Here is a 21,277-nt window from a genome sequence, read left to right on the forward strand (position 1 = left end):
GGAGCCGCCACCTGGGGGTCAGCCGTGGCTGGCTTCTTCAGCAAATTGATTCTTGGATTAGTACTTCTCTGTGTCACATGCTGTTGCTGTTGCCTTCTCCCTTGTATCGGACGTTGTTGCTCTCAATCAGTGTCCAACCAACTGGTGGCCCGCCGAGGCAATTATGAGGAACTGCGAGTGATGCGCAATGACGAATATGATGCCGTTGGACATGGTCAGGAGCAATACCAACGGCTTACGCCAAGGTCTCGCCCCGCTAATAGAGTAAAACGCCCACACACTCAGATATGAAGATAATAGGGATAGTGGTCCCACACTTACACTGATACGCCCAAGCACACTCACACACCCATAAGAACGTGACGCTCACACACACACACACATGGAAGAGAAAACACACAGGAAAAAGCATGAAGCACCAGACACACCCTTCTGGCTCACATAATAGGGTCAGGAAGGAGGCATCATAATTGGGAAATGGTAAAGGGTAGAAAAAATGGTATTGTCCCGAAACGGATAGCCCTTACTATGACAACATGCTCTAGGCGGTATATCTAATAATCATATATATAATCAAAACCCGCTTCTCATAGGTAACGTATGCATTTTCCGGGATTAGCCCCGATCGCAAGGCCGTCCATAAGAGATGGACAGAAACTGCTTGCTCCGGTGTACATAGCTGGTTCTCACGCCTAGGCCTCTGGAAGGGAGGCTCCAGCTGGGCGTGTCGATCACGACAGCCCAAAGAGGTGTCACCACAGGGTGGACGTTGGAACGACGCAGCTTGACCTCGAGTCCAAGTGTCCTGAAAGTAAGAGTGGCCCTGAGGGGGGGTCAAAAGGGGTGGTTGACACTTGTCCCTTTGACGGGTACGACCCTATGTGATCAGTTGGGGCGGCCTAAGGCAGGGGAGCTGCATTCCGTCCATCCTGAAGGGGAACGAGTGACCCACTTGCGATCGGTGTGGCCCCCTTGCCTCCGTCCGGTAGGACGTAGAGGTGTGGCACGAAAGCGTCATGTTACGTCACAGCCTGCCCGGCGTGAGACTAAGTGTGAGAACCACCTGTGGCACCGCCCTATTTTCGTTCTAATGTTGTTAATTGATTAGGTGAATTGGGAACTTACAAACCGTATAAAAGCGCACGTAGAAGGTAGCCTGAAAACTCTTAGGCTCGGCAATACTATAGCTCGACTAGAGCTGGGTGTTGTGAAGGGCGGACCGTTTCGGGCCCATAGGGTTGCAATGGGAGGGGCCAGGATGGTTCCTGGCCCCTGCCCTATGTAAATACACTATAACTGATGATGTATTAATGATGTGATGTAATAGGTAATGTTGACCCCCAGTAACTGCTTGCTAATAATGTAGCTACGAGTATACAACAAAAACATTAATTACTAATTACTCACTAGTTGCTCATTTAAAATCCACCGTACACTCGATATGTTTAAAGCTATTAACGCTGCATAGTGAGGCTCTTCAAGCCTCAAAGGGGGGATTTATGTGGTAAATTTCCATCTAAGAGGCCATGTACCACTCTGCAGTAGAAGAACTTGATGACCTGTTCCCTTTAGAGTTCATACACTCGCCTATACGTTAGAACATGCTAGATTGCAACACCTCTCCTCTCGCACGTACATCTCTCTGCTCGCACGCACACCTGGTGTCACATGACGCCCCAAGCATCACCTGATGTTGCTGACCAGACAGATAACCGACTTCTAGATGTATAAAGAACAATAAAAAAGCACTTAGAGTGAGTTGCAATGACACGGACCGTCAATGTCAGCCACGATTAATGGTAGAAAAGCTTGGCCAACACCTACACACGATACACCCACTCTCACGCAATCCCAACCGACGCCTGGGAACTGTCAGAAGGCCCCTCGTTAAGAGTGATTAATCGACACCACCTGAAATCAAGAACTAGATGAAGTCACACATTATTTTTTATGAACATACTAAAAAGGAGATCCACCATTGTAAACTTCCGAGTCAAAACCGATTGGTTCGTCACTGCTGTCAATCAACGGTCGGGGGGCGATCCCCGACTCCTGATTGGACGCGTGACGTAGGGAAACGGGGAGGCCCTGAATCATAGCTGAATTGTATAAAAGGCGACACATCGTAGCTCAAACTTCAGATCGTGCGCACTTTCTCATGGGAACAGGTCATCTGCAGATACTTTGATTCACTCTACTGCTTGGTGGTACTTAGTCAGACTTTGTCAGACTTTGTTCGCTGTTCAGTACTTGTGAATTAAACCATTGTGGTCTACGCCAGCTCTCCAGAGTCTCAGTGTGTTTTATTGGATTCAACTATTGCCAAAGTGCTACTTTGCTCTTTTTACTACTTTTGCTATTTTACAACAACATCGGAACCAGAGTGCTAATAGAACCAGATTGGACATCTACCGTGGTTTTCCACGACAGGATCTAAAATTAACAGTAAATCATTGCTATATAGTAATCCCAATATCATATTTTTCCACATTTTTGTGACTTGTTTTGAAAGATGAATCACATTATTTTGTGTGTCATATACTGTTATATCATATCAAATATGAATTATTATACAGCACATCTCCATGAAAACCAACTAATAACAGCACATTTCTGTAATTTGAAGCATTTGAAGCATGTTAAAAACATGAAAATAAGGCAAAAATCTTGTTAAAATTACAAACTGTATTTTAATTATGGAAAATAACCATATTTTTATGAGAAAGGAATTTTCTGTTATTATTTCACAGTATTTTTGGGCGCCCCAGCTTCCGGAAATGTACTGGTTTTTTTTACATGTGTTTTTTTTTACAGTGTGGCATTTACAATTTATGGAACATGCAAAGATTATATATATGCTATACAGTATCTTTTTAACATATGGTGCATACTCAATTGTTAATTTCCCAGTTACACTGCCGAAACCCATTTTTAAGGAAAGAAATTCAGAAAGTCCAGATGATCTGCTCCATCTCTTCTTCACTCTATATCTTTACAGATTGACTTACATGTGTAATGGTAGCCAACCAGCTGGCATGTAAATGTGTATGTACGTAAAGGCTGGCTTACTTTGCACGATTTTGGTCTGTTTTAACAGTCGGCGACTAAATTTCCAAAATCGAGCGGAAATCTTGGGAGTGTACTAGAATCGCGGCACACTCCCGTCATCTAAAGCCTACCTGACAAGATTTGGGAAAGATTCTTGAAAGATTGTAGTCTTTGAACTAATGCCCATCATTCAAGCTTTACTCAAAAGACTATAATCTTTCAAGAATCTTTCCAAAATCTTGTCAGTGTAAGGTAGGCTTAAATCGTTTAGTGTAAGGTGCCAATCTTAGCGGTTTAAAGTCTGTCGGAGTCAGTCTTTTTCTAGTTTTGCCGTTACGACAATATCAAACATGTTTGATATTATCGGAAGTCTTTTCAGTCGTGGCTCATGCAAATAGTGACGTGAACATTAAAAACCAATAGTGACCTCGCTCGAACACGAAACAGGAAGGGGCAAAATAGGCGACAGCTGTAGCCTATATGATTATTTCTTATTTCATTTCTTATAATTTATTAGTCGGCTATTCTACGTGACAGAACAACTCTATTTGTTAGTGATGTCACACATCAAACAATGCTGCAGAACCGCGAAAAAATTACTTTGATACAGTGCCTATAGAAAGTTATCATACCCTTTTGAAATAGTTACTTTTTTTGTCTTACATCCTGAAATCAAAACCCATTTTAAAAAAAAATCTTTTCCAGTTTTATTTACAAATGTAGCTGTACAACATCAAAATAATGAAAAAAAAGTCAACAGTTCTGAAAATTAATAAAAAATGAAAAACTAGAATAACAGGGTTGGAAAAGTCATCATACCCCTGACTTAATACTTTGTAAAGCTTCCTTTTGCTTTCATTACAGCCATCAATCTGTTTGGATATGTCTCTATTATAGCTTTGCACACCCAGATAGGGGAATATTTGCCCAATTTTCCGTGCAGAAATGTTGAAATTTAGTCAAATTCTGTAGGGAATGGCGATGGACTGCTCTCTTCAAGTCAATCCACATATTTTCTATAGGATTTAAGTCAGGGCTCTGACTTTGCCACTCAAGGATATTCACCATCCTATCCTTAAGCCACTGCTTTGTTCTTTTGGCAGTATGTTTAGGATTTTTGTCGTGTTGGAAGGCGAATGACCTCCCCATCCTCAGCTGTTTAGGAGAGGGACGCAGGTTTTCCTCAAGAATTTTGGTGTACTTGGCAGCATCCATTTTCCCTTCTATCCTGACCAATTGCCCAGTCCCCGCTGAAGAGAAACATCCCCAAAACATAATGTTGCCCCCACCATGCTTCAAAGTAGGTATGGTGTGTTTTGGGTGTGTTTGGGTGTGTATACAGTGTTCGGTTAGCGCCTGGAGCTCAGTCCAAAAACTTCAATCTTAGTCTCCAAAAAGTTCGATCTTAGTCTCATCTGACCATATAAGCTTTTTCCACATGGTAGCAGAATATTCCAGATGTGTTTTTGCACTTAACTCCAAGCGCAATGTTTGGCGAAAACCAACACAGTACACCACCCAAAACACACCATACCTAGTGTGAAGCATGGTGGGGGCAACATTATGTTGTGGGGATGTTTCTTTTCAGCGGGAACTGGGCAATTGGTCAGGATAGAAGGGAAAATGGATGCTGCCAAGTACACCCACATTCTTAAGGAAAACCTGCGTCCCTCTCCTAGACAGCTGAGGATGGGGAGGTCATTCGCCTTCCAACACGACAATAATCCTAAACATACTGCCAAAAGAACAAAGCAGTGGCTTAAGGATAGGATGGTGAATATCCTTGAGTGGCAAAGTCAGAGCCCTGACTTAAATACTATAGAAAATATGTGGATTGACTTGAAGTGAGCAGTCCATCGCCATTCCCTACAGAATTTGACTAAATTTTAACATTTCTGTACGGAAAATTGGGCAAATATTCCCCTATCTAGGTGTGCAAAGCTATAATAGAGACATATCCAAACAGATTGATGGCTGTAATGAAAGCAAAAGGAAGCTTTACAAAGTATTAAGTCAGGGGTATGATGACTTTTCCAACCCTGTTATTCTAGTTTTTAAATTTTTTATTAATTTTCAGAACTGTTTCCTTTTTTTTCATTATTTTGATGTTGTACAGCTAAATTTGTTAATAAAACTGGAAAAGATTTTTTTAAAAATGGGTTTTGATTTCAGACTGTAAGACAAAAAAAGTAACTATTTCAAAAGGGTATGATGACTTTCTATAGGCACTGTATGAGTAGTTTATCGTATATGAGTTCGTGTTGATATGTAGTGCACAATGGAAATAATTTGAAGGAATCTTGTAGCAGTCTTGTAAGCAGTGACCTACAGTCTTTGCAAAATCCTAATCTGAGACTGGCCTGTGACTAGACTGTGACTAGAAACTGGATGAATTGTCTTTAGATGTGAGAGGGTCTGAGACTGTAGTCTTACAAGTAGTTTTCCAAATCTTTGCAAAGTCTGTCAATGTAAGGTAGGCCTTGTTGCTAGCACACTTGACTCCCATTCTGAGGTGCTGTGAGTTGCAGTTCGATTCCAGGCCAGTGCAGCGCTGATCTGTGCAGTCAACACAACGCAGGTTACAGATGAATATGAAGAAAGCAGATAATTTGGAATTCTTAGAGATGAATTACTCTGTTAGCTGAGGAAACTAATGTTCTCTATTGTTTATTTCTTAGTTACACTGCCCAAACCAGTTCTCGCACTTCAAACGGAAAGAAATTCACCATGGGGTCAGCCTGTCCTGATGAACTGCTCCATCTCCACTCAGTACCTGGGTGGAACATTCACCCTACACAAGATCTTAGGGTACTATAGAGAGACAAAGGCAGCCTCAGGAACCTCTGCTGTTTTCACCATCCGTCAAGTGGACTTTGCCCATGGAGGATACTACTACTGCCGGTATCAAACACGAGTGTCTGGTCGTGATTTCACCTCCTCTAGCAGTAATTCTGTCAGCTTCTCTGTGCAGGGTGAGATGCTGATGAATTGTGTTAGCTTATATCACTAAGTGATAACAGTTATATATTATATTAAGTTACAGTATATTGTTTGGCTTTTGTTTCCAGCAAGATATTTTCATAGATTGTTTAGCTGTAACCAGCTATTTGCTTTCCTTCACAACTACATTTTAGAGGTGTTCAATCTACTAGGAATTTATAGAGCAGCCATTTCTGAGTGTTAATGTGACCTGCAATGTTGAGTGAAATCTTACTCGGTCTATAGGGTGGATTTAGTTTTTTTTTTTCACCAAAAAGTTCTTGAAGGTCATAAAGATGACTTTGCTATACTGTATGTCTTCAGATTGTCTAGATTGACTAGGACAATTTAGAGAATAAACAAAGCTTAGATATGATATGTAGGGTGTTGTTTTTTAAAATATGGCTTGTCCTTAATTGCTAATTTTCCAGTTACACTGTCGAAACCAGTTCTCATTCTTCGAACGGAGAGAAATTCATCTTGGGGTCAGCAAGTCCAGATGAGTTGCTCCATCTCTACTCAGTACCTGGGTGGGACATTCACCCTACAGCAGCTCTCTGGGTCCTATAGAGAGACAAAGGCAGCCTTAGGAACCTCTGCTGTTTTCACCATCCGTCAGGTGGACTTTACCCACGGAGGATCCTACTACTGCCAGTACCAAACACGAGTGTCTGGTCGCAATTTCACCTCATCTCGCAGTGATTTTATCAGCTTCTCTGTACAGGGTGAGATGTTGATTAATTGTCGAAGCTCATATCATGTACTTCTGTTCAATCTACATTGTTTGGCAAATGTATCCAGCGCAGGGTTCCCACCTACAGTATGTCTGATAAAACACCTGGAACCAATTTCTATCTTCCCCTTAACATTATTTTTTAGTAGTATTCTATTGGTGGCATATCCATTGAGTGAATGAGTGATGTCTACTGGATCTTTGAAAGGACTAGATGTTACAATTCCTTGTGTTTGCACCACTTCTAGTTCGGAGTTTCTTGAAGGATGCTTGCCATAAGGCTTTAACCAGCGGGACACATCGTCAGTTGTGTACCTCAGCATCACAGGGTGTTTCGGCCAATTATAACAATACACCCTCTGCTGAGGCAGGCCCAACGCAGGTTGATCAAGCCAGGGTGTGTGTCCCGCATTTAGCTATTCGCCTTAGCAGCCCAGGTGGTGTCGTTCCTCTTCAGTTACAGTCAATGGATTGTCCTCTCGGCAGTGCTGGCCAGCAATTTGATGGCATTTCTTTGAGCCTGTCCCCTGATTCCAACCTCCCTAAGGAGCTTTGCTGTTGTGTTGGCTACAAAGCTCCTACACCCCGCCTCCACTGGCCTCAGCCTTATCTTCCAGCCTCTGTCCTCTGCCTCAGCTGCTAAGTTGGAGTAGCGCAGCTTCTTACGCTCATACGCTTCTTTGATGGCGTTCTCCAAGGGAACTGTCAGTTCTATGATGTAGGCGAACTGTTAGGAATTATACCAAAGAACGAGATCTGGACGAAGGGTGGTTGCTGCAATCTCCGGAGGGAAAATGAGCCTTGATCGCATCTGCCAGTCCCTGGCTGCATTCAGTGGGGTCAGGTCAGGGTTTAGGGGGATAGCCCTCAGCTTGTCTCCCGATCGAATGATGGTGGGTGTCAGCGCATATCCTGGTTGTTGAAGGGTTGGGCGTTGGTGGATACCCTCTTGCACTTAAGTTTATCAGTGAGCAACTTGAGGACCTGCAGCCGGTTGCACCAGTCGAACTTAAGGCCGATCGTAAGTTACGGTGTAAGTTGCGTCTTAACCTTACGTTGAAACTAACTAGTTTCAAACTAGCGCTGCATTCTTTTTCTGTTGCACCATCGCTACTAAAGTTACAACGTAGTTAGTAGCTACTAAATCAAAATATTGTCGCATAGAATGACGTTTTTACCGTTGACAACCAATCAATATTAATTATAACGGAGGCGTCACAGATTCACAATCCTTGCGTTGGTAACGTAGCGTTCGCTAGTATGATTACGTTGAAGTTTGACTTCCTCCACAATTATTTTGTTATAGGCCTATGGAATAAAGTAACACTGCATTTTTAAATAAGACTTTATTTTGTTGTGTGTGCTTTGGGAATATTTCAGCAACCACTGTTCACTTAACTAGCTAAGGTAACGGTAAATCTTTCTAATATGACTAGCTGCTAGAATGAAATCTCTGATAACAGCTCAATAAACAGCAAGGAAATGTGTGCTTTGAGTGGATAGCTTTGGTATTTGTACCACTAGGTCCATTAGGCCTACGATTTCCAGAATGATTCAAACACTGCCGAAGAAAATTTAATGTGTGTAAGGGTCGCCTATGTAACTCTTCTTTGTTTACTTGCTTACTTTGTTAAATGTAACATTTCCACCGTTTAAATGAAAAAAACATGTTAACAAAATAGTTACGACGGGACTTACACCTAGAGGGAGGGTGGTGTAAGTTAGTGTGTCATTTAAGTCATAACTTAGTGCCTACGTTGAAACTATCTGCTTGGTGCAACCCGTTCTATTTTAGTAGGTCGTAAACCTCAACGTAGCGCCAGTTTACGTTCAAACTAAGCTAAGATGGAACTTACGTTCAGCTGGTGCAACCGGCTGCTGGTGGTGTCTCCATGTGTATCTGCCTTGATTGAGGCTGGTCCTACAACCAATCAGGATGTGCCTGAGTGTAGCAGGGCTTGTACACGTTCGGTTGCAGATGCTTTTTGCCAGAGAGGTGTTACAGCTCCGAGGCCAAAGCCTCCTCTGCCTTGTTGGACGTGGCCTACTACGTTGCGATGGAGGGGAGCAGATTTGGCTTGTAGCACAGCTCAACCTCAACCAGACTCGAAATTGGTAGTGTCAGGGCTCCGGTGTTGTAGTCCAACGCTGCTTAGTGATTTCGGAAGTCAAAGCCACTTCCTCACATGGGAGTTCAATAGCCTTTTCAGACGGTTTGCATGGTTAAGCGAGACCTCGTACATGGTCAATGGCCATAAGAGTCTGGGTAACAGCCCAAACTGGTAACATCAGAGCTTCAGTGTGACAGAGCGCACCGCGTCTGTCACGCAAGCGGGCGCATTCCCGCCAGTAAGAACAATGGGAACGGAGTTTGCGCTTGAACAGACATTACATACAGTACACACATACGGGAGATAAAGAAATGAAATGTTGAAATACATATGTTGAGAAGTAAAGAATAACTATGTATTATGTCGTTGGATGATGCGAAGGAATAGTGGTTAGGCCGTGCGCTAAACATGGCTATTACATGAGCGGCTGATGCAAGGCAGAATGTCGGGGCAGTTGTGGCGGGTTTCGTGTGCGCACAATTGTCATCTGAAATGAAACCGTTGCGACTGTGTCAATGTTTGTCTTTGTATTGTGTATTGTTCGCCTTACCTGTCTACCTGTCTTCCGGGGTGCAACAAGAGTGTCGGAGGTGAGACCCAGTTAAAGGGACGGGGCGCGCTCCCATAAGGGAAGCGCTCATGGAGACAGGGGTGTTTCAGTAGTTTTGTTTTATTTGTTATTTTGGGGGACTGTAGCGAAGTAGTTCTTATTGCACAGGAATGTGGTCAAGTAATACGTTGCGCTCTATAGTATCTAGCCTATGAGGATATGTGGTTGCGCTAATTGATTGTTTACTGTGTATGGTTCGCGCCAATAGGATAAAACAGTATTGGGCGCTTCATTAATGATGGCCTCTGTCGTGAGAGGGTACATTGTTTCGGTCAGTATGGGTACGTGAGGGCCTAGCTAAAGTGGGCATTTTCCCATGTTTTCTTTTGCGTTTTGATAAGTGTTTTTCTTTTGTTTATGTCTCATGTCTACAACCTACTGGTAGCTTAATAAAAAAAAAGAAGTGGTTTGGTACACTGTGGGGGGCCCTAACTCCATTTGGTGCTCAGGTGTGTGAATTGGTGGTATATTGTTCGGCATGGCGCCTGGTTAATGCTTCGGTTCATTAGAGTAGGTCATCCTCAGGTGGTCTTCCAGGTCTTTAATGGGCACTTTGAGACTCCCTGACTTTTCCAGGTCAAAGAAGCCTTTAGGAAAGCTGTAGGGATTGTTATAAAAGAGGGTCCTTGTCTATTCTTTGCTCTTGCGTTGTTGTCTGAGGTGCTCTGCTCTTCACAGCTTTGACAGTTGCTGCTTTATCTCATCTTGTAGAACGTCAAGTCTCACTCTGTCCATATCAGTGGCCTTCCTCCACTGCTTTCTCATTTGTCTTCTTTCTTTCACCAACCTGTCGATTTCCTGCTGCCTCCTGGACTTCGACTGGTGTAGTGAGTCTTTCTGCTGCCTCTGCCTTTTGCCCATCACCCCAAACCTCTCAGAACCATAGCTGTAGATGGTGCTGAGAGGTAGATGAAATTGCAATGCATGGTGGCCTTACAGCTCAGCTTTGTTGGGTGTGTTAACATGCTGTACTACATTATGACAGAGTTGTGAGTTATTTGTGTTAGTTGTGTAACTAGCTCAGCCGGTACTTTCTAAATAAGTGTAATGGGCATGTCAGCATTGTACAAGTAAAGAATTACTTGATAATGAGAAGTTGACCATCCTATATCTTTACAGATTGACTACATGTGTAATGGTAGCCAGCTAGCACGCGACTGTGCAGTTTGGATGTTAGATACACCTCCCTTCCAATGCTTTAAGAGATGAGATGAAGACAGAGCTAGCACCCTATGGTTTTATCTTAGATGCTAGCACATTTGACTCCCATTCTGAGGTGCTGTGAGTTGCAGGTTTGATTCCAGGCCAGTGAAGGACTGATCCGTTCAGTCAACACAACGCAGGTTACAGATGAACATGAAGAAAGCAGAGCATGTGGAATGATTAGAGATGACTTCCACTGTTAGCTGAGGAAGCTAATGTTCTCTAATATTTTGGTCCCCAGTTACACTGCCCAAACCAGTTCTCACCCTTCCAACGGAAAGAAATTCATCTTGGGGTCAGCAGGTCCAGATGAACTGTTCCATCTCCACTCAGTACCTGGGTGGGACATTCACCCTGCAGCAGCTCTCTGGGTCCTATAGAGAGACAAAGGCAGCTTCAGGAACCTCTGCTGTTTTCACCATCCGTCAGGTGGACTTTGCCCATGGAGGATCCTACTACTGCCAGTATCAAACACGAGTGTCTGGTCGTGATTTCTCGTCCTCTCGCAGTGATTCTGTCAGCTTCTCTGTGCAGGGTGAGATGTTGATGAATTGTGTCAGCTTATATCACTTTTCAAGTTATATTGTTTGGCTTTTGTTTCCAGCAAGATATTTTCATAGATTGTTTAGCTGTAACCAGCTATTTGCTTTCCTTCACCACTACATTTTAGAGGTGTTCAATCTTCTTGGAATTTATAGAGCAGCCATTTCTGAGTGTTAATGTGACTTGCAATGTTGAGTGAAATCTTAGTCGGTCTATAGAGTGGATGTAGTTTTTTTTTTCACCAAAAAGTTCTTCAATGTCATAAAGATGACTTTGCTATACTGTATCTCTTAAGATTGTCTAGATTGACAAGGACAATTTAGAGAATACACAAAGCTTAGATATGATATGTAAGGTGTTGTTTTTTAAAATATGGCTTGTCCTTAATTGTTAATATTCCAGTTACACTGTCGAAACCAGTTCTCATTCTTCGAACGGAGAGAAATTCATCTTGGGGTCAGCAAGTCCAGATGAGTTGCTCCATCTCTACTCAGTACCTGGGTGGGTCATTCACCCTACAGCAGCTCTCTGGGTCCTATAGAGAGACAAAAGCAGCCTTAGGAACCTCTGCTGTTTTCACCATCCATCAGGTGGACTTTGCCCATGGAGGATCCTACTACTGCCGGTATCAAACACGAGTGTCTGGTCGTGATTTCACCTCCTCTCGCAGTGATTCTGTCAGCTTCTCTGTGCACGGTGAGATGTTGATGAATTGTGGTCACTTGTAACATGTTCTTCTGTTCAGATGCCGTTGTTTCCTTTCCCAAAATCTGTTTTATTACTTTTTTCCTTGTAATAAGCAATGTCTATCTTTCCTTTACATTGCATTTTAGTAGTATTCTATTATGGAAGCTTGGCCATTGAGTGGATGAGTGAGTCTTGTTCTTCTGGCATTGCAATAGCACAGTATAAGTGTGAGTTATCTTTGTTAGTTGTGTACCTAGCTAAGCCTGGTCCTGTCCAAATATGTATAATGGGCATGTCAGCATTTTGCAAGAAAAACTTGATAAAGAGAAATTTGCTATAGCTTTACATAGATCGACTATTTGTGTAATGTTACCAGCTGGTATGTACTGTACCTGTGCAGTATGCACATTAGATTAACCTCCCTCTCAGCACTTTAAAAGATGATATGAAGAGAGAGCTACCACCCTAAGCTTTTAGCTTAGATGCTAGCACACTTGACTCCCATTCTGAATTGCTGTGAGTTGCAGGTTCGATTCCAAGCCAGTGCAGCACTGATATGTGCAGTCAACACAACACAGGTTACAGATGAACATGAAGAAAGCAGAGAATGTGGAATTCTTAGAGATACATTTCACTGTTAGCTGAGGAAACTGATGTTCTTTATTGTTTTTCTTCCCAGTTACACTGCCCAAACCAGTTCTCATCCTTGGAACGGAAAGAAATTCATCTTGGGGTCAGCAAGTCCAGATGAACTGCTCCATCTCCAGTCAGTACCTGGGTGGGACATTCACCCTACAGCAGCTCTCTGGATCCCATAGAGAGACAAAGGCAGCCTCAGGAACCTCTGCAGTTTTCACCATCCGTCAGGTGGACTTTGCCCATGGAGGATCCTACTACTGCCAGTATCAAACACGAGTGTCTGGTCGTGATTTCACCTCCTCTCGCAGTGATTCTGTCAGCTTCTCTGTGCAGGGTGAGATGTTGATGAATTGGGGTAGCTTGCATCATATGCTTCTACTCAAATTTCTTTGTTTTGCTTTTCAAAATATTTCTCACAACTTCTTTCATCATAATGAGCTGTTTCTATCTTCTCCTTAACATTTTTTTTTAAGTAGTATTCTAATAGGGTGGCATAGCCATTGTGTGAATCAGTGATGTATTTTACTACTGAAATTGCAATGCATGGTGGCCTTACAGCTCAGCTTTGTTGGATTTGTTATAATTGCTGCATTACATTATGACAAAATTGTGAGTTATTTGTGTTAGTTGTGTAACTAGCTAAGCCGATACTTTCTAAATAAGTGTAATGGGCATGTCAGCATTGTACAAATAAAATATTACTTGATATTGAGTAGTTGACCATGAATCTTTACAGATTGACTACATGTGTAATGGTAGCCAGCTAGCACGTGAATGTGCAGTTTGGATGTTAGATACACCTCCCTCCTAATGCTTTAAAAAGGTTAGATGAAGAGAGAGCTAGCACCCTATCGGTTTACCTTAGATGCTAGCACACTTGACTCCCATTCTGAGGTGCTGTGAGTTGCAGGTTTGATTTCAGGCCAGTGCAGTGTTGATCTGTGCAGTCAACACAACACAGGTTACGGATGAACATGAAGAAAGCAGAGAATCTGGAATTCTTAGAGATGAATTTCTCTGATAGACGAGGAAACTAATGTTTTTTTTATTGTTTTTCTTCCCAGTTACACTGCCCAAACCAGTTCTCATCCTTGGAACGGAAAGAAATTCATCTTGGGGTCAGCAGGTCCAGATGAACTGTTCCATCTCCAGTCAGTACCTGGGTGGGACATTTACCCTACAGCAGCTCTCTGGGTCCTATAGAGAGACAAAGGCAGCCTCAGGAACCTCTGCTGTTTTCACCATCCGTCAGGTGGACTTTGCCCATGGAGGATCTTACTACTGCCAGTATCAAACACGAGTGTCTGGTCGTGATTTCACCTCCTCTCGCAGTGATTCTGTCAGCTTCTCTGTGCACGGTGAGATGTTGATGAATTGTGGTAGCTTGTCATGTATCACTTTTCAAGCTACATAGTTTGGGTTTTATATCCGGCAAGATACTGTATGTTTAAGTTGTTTAGGTTTAAGCAGCTATTTTCTTTCCTTCAGCACTGCATTTGAATGATATTCATTCTCCCAGGAATTTACAGTGGAGTGATAATGTGACCCACACTGCTTGTTAAGTCTTAGGACAGGTCTATACAGGGGGGATTTTTTTGGGGGTTTTTTTCAGCAAAAAAATCTTAGATATCATGAACTGGACTTTACTGCATTCCTTAAGATTTCTTAGGTTGACAAGGACAATTTGGAGAAAATGCATAGATTAGATATGATTTGTAGTGTGGTCATTTTTTTAACGTCCCCAATTCTTCATATCCTAGTTACACTGCCGAAACCAGATCTCATCCTTCAAACGGAAAGAAATTCATCTTGGGGTCAGCAAGTCCAGATGAGCTGCTCCATCTCCACTCAGTACCTGGGTGGGACATTCACCCTACAGCAGCTCTCTGGGTCCTACAGAGAGACAAAGGCAGCCTCAGGAACCTCTGCAGTTTTCACCATCCGTCAGGTGGACTTTGCCCATGGAGGATCCTACTACTGCCAGTATCAAACACGAGTGTCTGGTCGTGATTTCACCTCCTCTCGCAGTGATTCTGTCAGCTTCTCTGTGCACGGTGAGATGTTGATGAATTGTGGTAGCTTGTCATGTATCACTTTTCAAGCTACATAGTTTGGGTTTTATATCAGGCAAGATACTGTATGTTCATAGGCTGTTAAGGCTTAACCAGTTATTTTCTTTCCTTTAGCACTGCATTTTAGTGATTTTCATTCTCCCAGAAATTTACAGTGGAGTGATAATGTGACCCACACTGCTTGTTAAGTCTTAGTAGGTGGTCTACAGGGTGGAATTTTTTTGTTATCTTTCAACAAAGAAGTCTTAGATATCATGAACTGGACTTTACTGCATTCCTTAAGATTTCTTAGGTTGACAAGGACAATTTGGAGAAAATGCATAGATTAGATATGATTTGTAGTGTGATGCAGGGCTGTACGCTAAGCTTTTTCACTAGGAGCACAGGTGCTCCTAAATGAAAAAGTTTAGGAGCACAGAAAAAAATTTAGGAGCACTATGAAATTTCCTTGAAAACCTTCTTGCCTTAAGCAGGATACAGATCATTCACAGCAGTGGCAATCATAGTCTCTGCTCAAACCCTACACACACAGAAAATGGCTTGTCTTGTTTCTATTTCATATTTTGAATTCAGAATTTGTATACATTTTGTTATCATTTTATAGCATTTTAGGATCTGCATAATTACTTATAGCTTAAAATATTCAGTAAACTGAATACTTCATATTGATTACACTGTAATGATATTACAGGGGTGGTGTGTAGGCCTAGGTCTAATTGAGTGCCTGTCACTTTAAGATGTTCGTGAACATAATTAGGTTTCATTCGGTTTTAGGAAAAGAGTCAAGCATAGTTCAAGGATACATCATGTTTTCATTAAATAACTTAAATGTTCAAAAAACGAACAAAGGTAAAGACAAATATTTCTGGTGTAATAGAAAAGATGAGTGTGTCCACTGTCCAGTAACGTTAACTTCTATGATTTAGGTAGCCTACCATGGCATGGCATCGTGAGTTGTCACTTTTTCCTTGGTCATGTTTAATTGGCTGGGTGCTTAACTTACTCTACCATGACTCGTCTTGGAGTTTGGTAGGCTATATCTGTTATATCCAATGAGTGACAACCAGAGCTCAAAATAAAACGTTACAGTATTCTCCTGATAACGTTAGTGGAATGGAATTAATGTGAATGTAACCTCCATACAAAGACGCAGAGTGGCTATATGATGCGCACATTTGCAATGAAAATGTTCCGCCTTTTTAAAGCAGGTGTAGCCTACACCAAATCGTGGTTAAATCCATCATTTAGACAACAGAATCAGTCGGATTTCTCTCATATAAGTCAACCAGGCCTATGTGAAATGCAGGCTGTGGTGAAGCTAACACGGTTTCCACACCGTGTTTATCAACCGTGATAATAATAATATTTGAAATGAACACGGTAATTGTAGGCTATATAGTCAACATTCTTATCATGGTTTGCCGTTTCAACGGTAGGCTAATCGCTACAAAGTCACCAACTGATAACGAACAGATTGAAGAAAAAGAAGAATGGTTTTGGAGTGACATTTCTTGCGTGTGTGAGAGACAGCGAGGTTGATGCTGAAAGCATGAGTTTCCAGCCAGGAGCGTTAGAGTTGTCAACTATGAAATTTGTATAGCCTACAGATGCGCAAAAATTGTACTAGCCTATACTTTGATTCACTTGGTGTGGATTTTTAGGAGCAAAATGCGAATAAAAGGGTTAAATTCAGTACTCGCACCTGTGCTCCCATTTCATATTTTCAATTAGCAATAATATATATTTCGTCGCATTTGCGACGAGGTGCTCGCAGTGTACAGCCCTGGTGTGATGTTTTTTTTTGACATCCCCAATTCTTCATATCCTAGTTACATTGCCGAAACCAGATCTCATCCTTCAAACGGAAAGAAATTCGTCTTGGGGTCAGCAAGTCCAGATGAGCTGCTCCATCTCCACTCAGTACCTGGGTGGGACATTCACCCTACAACAGCTCTCTGGGTCCTATAGAGAGACAAAGGCAGCTTCAGGAACCTCTGCTGTTTTCACCATCCGTCAGGTGGACTTTGCCCATGGAGGATCCTACTACTGCCAGTATCAAACACGAGTGGCTGGTCGTGATTTCACCTCCTCTCGTAGTGAGGCCATCAGCTTCTCTGTAGTGGGTAAGAATTTGTCTTTATACTGTACTTCAGATAATACACTATACAAATAAGAGTTTTGGCCATTGTATTGACCATTGCAAGTCAGGGAAAGGCTTCGAAAAAAAAGTTACTCTTGTATCTACCTACAGTTATTTAGACACTAATTTTGTAGTTCCATCTACTGTACGTACTGTATTTTTTTTTTTTTTAAAGTATATTTTTGGGGCTTTTTATGCCTTTAATTGGACAGGACAGTAGAGAGACGGACAGGAAGTGAGTATGAGAGAGAGTTGGGGTGGTATCTGGAAAGGACCACGGGGCGGGAATCGAACCTGGGTCGCCGGCGTGCGGTGCAGGTGCCCCCAGCCAGTGAATTATCATCTTTGGGGTCACCATGTCAGATATGAACTACATTCTCATTGATTACTGTACCTAGAGGGCATGCCAGGGAAAAAACTGGACTTCACCAGGAATTGTCTTCTACGGTCATATAAAATGGATATTCAGCATTTTAGCAGCAAAAAACAAGATGGGTTTGGAATACAAGCATGTCCTGAGGAGGACGTCCGGGGATTCAGGAAATTATACTTTGCATCCTACCATGTATTCTTTCTACCAGAGCACTTACAGTAACACAGGTAATATCAGTATGGTGGAAGGTCTACGATGTTGTTTTAGCGGCTGTTCTCCAAACCTTGGGAACCATGTGAGGGTGCATTGTATTATGAACTCCACCATAAATTGCCTGATCATCTCCTCCGCCAAGTTTCCAGCCTTTAAGACTTGACTCTGTGAAGTTGACTCTGTGGATCTAACAATGGTATACTGTATGATTGCCATCTTTATCAAGTATATGACAATAAACTTGAACTTGTATACATGGCGAGATGTGTGTTTTATGTCCTCCAGTGTCCCTGTCACAGCCCATCATCTCTGTGAGTGCCCCAGAGGGAGAGCTGGTCTTGGGGCCCAACGGCCCAGAGGTCCCCTGGGGCCAAAGCTTCTCCATCGTCTGCTCCACCAAGCCGCAGTACCAAGGAGGCTCTTTCCACCTCACCTCTGATGGGTCAGCGGAGATCTGGACTTAGCAGGCGGTCAATCACTCTGCCTCTTTCGACTTTCCTGAAGCAGACTTTTTTCATGCAGGGAACTACAGCTGCTCCTATGAGGTCACTCTGTCTGCACGTCTGTTCACCTCTGGAAAAACAGATGTGCTTTGTGTGATCATAAGAGGTACAGTATAGAAACACTCCCTGTGTGTTAAATCACATTGTTATGATACTTTGTTTTTCTTTGGTGACATATGCCGTTCGCTCTCCAGCACTGACGTGGATGGAGTGGTCTCACCATATAGCATCTGTACATCCCTCTGTGGTCTATGGGGCAGCACTTGGGCTGTTGCTCCTTGTGATAGTCCTGTGCTCAGTGTTGCTGTGGAAGAAAAACACGACACAGCATGTATATGTGATCAATGACGAATACTGTGAGCACCCACTCTACCATAATAAATCATACTCCTGGCTGGACCAGGTAATTAATATGCTAATAGAAAGACTATGGCAATAACATTATTGTTGTTTGTCCTTAATCCTAGGGCCGATGACGTCATTTGAAGTACCAAAGCCAACAGAGCCAGTGAAGGCAGAGCAGATACCATCTCAGCTGGAGGAAGAAGTTGAATTTGCATCTTAAGCAGACCTCAGTATATATGTGAGGGTAACGATCTGCTTTTGCTTCACTGATTTGTTGTGATTGCGCCCCACCTGTCTGGTGCTGTGTTTTTATTCATGTTAAAAGTTAGTGTGTTTTGTAATGCATCCATCCTGATAACGTTCCCTTGGTCTTTGGAGTTAAAATAGCCCCACATCATCACATACCCTTCACCATACCTAGAAATGGGCATAGTTTAATTATATTTATTTATATTAGCCTAGCTGGTTTAATTTGCATTGAGAGGTTATCTTGTGGAAAGTACCCCATGCCAACCTCTGAGGGTATGTGATGATGTGGGGCTATTTTAATTCCCAAGGCCTAGGGAACTTTATCAGGATGCATAGTATCCTGGATCCATGAAATGAACTGGTCTTTGAAAATATAAATCTCCCTACCTCTAAGGGAATTTAACATACTGTAAGGGGTGTACCGTATACTTACTGTATGTCTCCTGTATTTTAAGGAGGGACATTTATTTCTTTACAATACATTATTCATTCACAAAGAAAATTGGCATCTTTAAAGGTTGGATTTTTCCTCATTTATTTAATAAAGGCAATAAGACGATTTTTTATTCCTCTTTTAATCAACTTTAGCATGGTCAACTTGTGTGCACAACTATATATTCTCTATATAACTCATTTTTCAGGATAATATTGTGCTAAGGTGAGATCTGATTGTACCTTACACGGCTGGTTATGATAATTGAATACTACAATGTATCTAAATCATCAGTGTATTGTTTCAGTGTCATTCTCTTTGCTCACAATAAATGGAAGCTTTGATACCGAAGATTCGGTAATTCAGGTAATTCGGTAATCCGAAGTAATTCAGTTTATGTGTCACCCTTTTCAAGTTTTTTTTTTTATTATTTCTTTTTAAAAATTTGCTCACATTTAAACATTTCATTGTATCAATGCACAACGTATGATTGTATTCAGCTCACCAATTCACCTGTATCCAGACATTAACTAGGGGAATGATTTCAGGAGGAGGAGATGTGATTAAACTCTGTTACTGTAGATCAGGGGTCGGCAATTAAGTTTGGCCTCGGGCCAGATATTTTCCGAGCCATTACATAGCGGGCCACAAGTTCACAACCAAAACAATGGGTAATTTAATTAATTAATATCGGAGGAGGTAAAAATGATAGGCGCTCTTGAAATGACAGAGCAGAGACATTCAAGCAGGCTGATGTAGGTTAAATGTGTCGACTGGTCATTGGGGGCGCTATTATATGCCTGTGTCTTTAAAAAATAATAATAAAAAACACCAGAAAAACATTTCCACGCGTTGCTGTTAGCGGTCAAAAAATGGCACTATGAAAAAATCTGAAGAGAAAAGTTAACAGCGAAAACAGGATCTTTAATGATGAATGGACAGAGAACTATGCCTTCATCCTCCCTAATTGTATTAATGCAAAGCCCACATGCCTGATCTGTAACAACTAACGAGGGTTTCTCTGCATGCAAAGAGTACAAGACGGCACCACGAAAGTAAGCATGCTAATTTAAAGGTTGCGTTCCTAAATAACACGCACGCTATTAATGTTTGAAACTCGTGTTTTACTTTTCACAGTTCTATGTGCGTAAATTGCCTGTTTGATGTCAGGCCTGTTTAAAAGAAGTCGTGTTTTAATTATCACCATAAGCCTATGTCCGTTGTTTGAATGACAACATGTGTTATAGGGACTAGCTTGGAATTTGAGAACCAGCGCTGTCCACTGACTTCATTTGATTTTGCATGTTGTGCGTTCACGCTGCACCTCGCTGCGTGCTTCACTCGTATTCAGATGAAACAAATATCTAAGCATTTAGATTGATTGAAATTCTTCTGTTCTGGAAAGTTACGTTTCAAAATAAAGAGCATGTTTGAGACTGGCAGTCCGATTTTTTTTTTTCTCTGGTTCAAAAGATCTCACGGGCCAGATGTTTTTTGCTTGCGGGCCGCATCTGGCCCGCGGGCCGCCTATTGCCGACCACTGCTGTAGATCCACTGTGAATTACATGCAGACCCATTAATGTCCAGCAGTGGGGAGTATTTTGCCAAAATGGTATCTCCCCATCAACACTAAAGGCAAATGGTACAGTATGGAACCCTCCATGGCACACCTACTCTGCTCCCCCACCTCCACCCAACATTCTAAAACAAATATATGCACCCTATTGCTATGTAACATAATAATATTATACACCATTTGAAAGCTTGGACTCTTGGGAATCCATACATGACAACATTTGTCATATACAATGTGTAAAGTGCTTTACATGGTCAAATTAATCTTACTATGTCTCAATCGATTTGTATAAAGAAATGCCCTCCATTCCCTCCTCCGATATTTGGTGCTTCCCTACCCTCCTGCTGCAGTGTGTATCCTAAGCAATAACTACAGTAAATACAGCATATTGGGTGAAATATTCACAGGAATCTCATAGAAATTGAATATTCATTTTGTTTTATCCAGTATTAGTTGTGCAGGTGTATAGTCTTATACTGTAAACATCCATTGAACCAACAAAAAATGGCAGAAATAGAGACTTTTGTGTAATTATTCCATATTTTGTGTAGTCATCATTCTATATCAGAACCTCTGACATACAATCCAAATATTCAACAAGAAGCCTCAGTGTTACCTTTCATTTGAGACAAGGATTATGTTTCTACACCTTGTGGTTGCCACACAGTGAGGCATTTATTTTCTGTATGTATTTTGGGTAACCAAAAGACCTATGGGGAGTTTCCATCTGCATTTTGCAAAACGCAGCATACATTGGCACATAATGGTCTTTTGCACAAAGCTTCACAAGACCTGGTGTTAGGGCTCAGTTGTGGTTCTA

General features: G+C 42.0%; 1 protein-coding gene and 1 long non-coding RNA gene across 5 annotated transcripts in view; both read left to right on the forward strand.

The window, feature by feature from the left end:
* LOC134076974 (deleted in malignant brain tumors 1 protein-like) overlaps positions 1-21,277 on the forward strand; it is a 330,477-nt gene that overhangs the window by 232,965 nt on the left and 76,235 nt on the right. The gene's annotated exons all lie outside the window — the stretch shown is intronic.
* On the forward strand, positions 16,700-19,062 carry LOC134076987 (uncharacterized). Its single transcript, XR_009938639.1, has 4 exons — positions 16,700-16,748; positions 17,637-17,960; positions 18,049-18,210; positions 18,322-19,062. It is a non-coding gene; the product is annotated as an uncharacterized LOC134076987 (long non-coding RNA).

Source organism: Sardina pilchardus, chromosome 3, assembly GCF_963854185.1.
Source record: "Sardina pilchardus chromosome 3, fSarPil1.1, whole genome shotgun sequence".
Lineage (NCBI taxonomy): Eukaryota > Metazoa > Chordata > Actinopteri > Clupeiformes > Clupeidae > Sardina > Sardina pilchardus.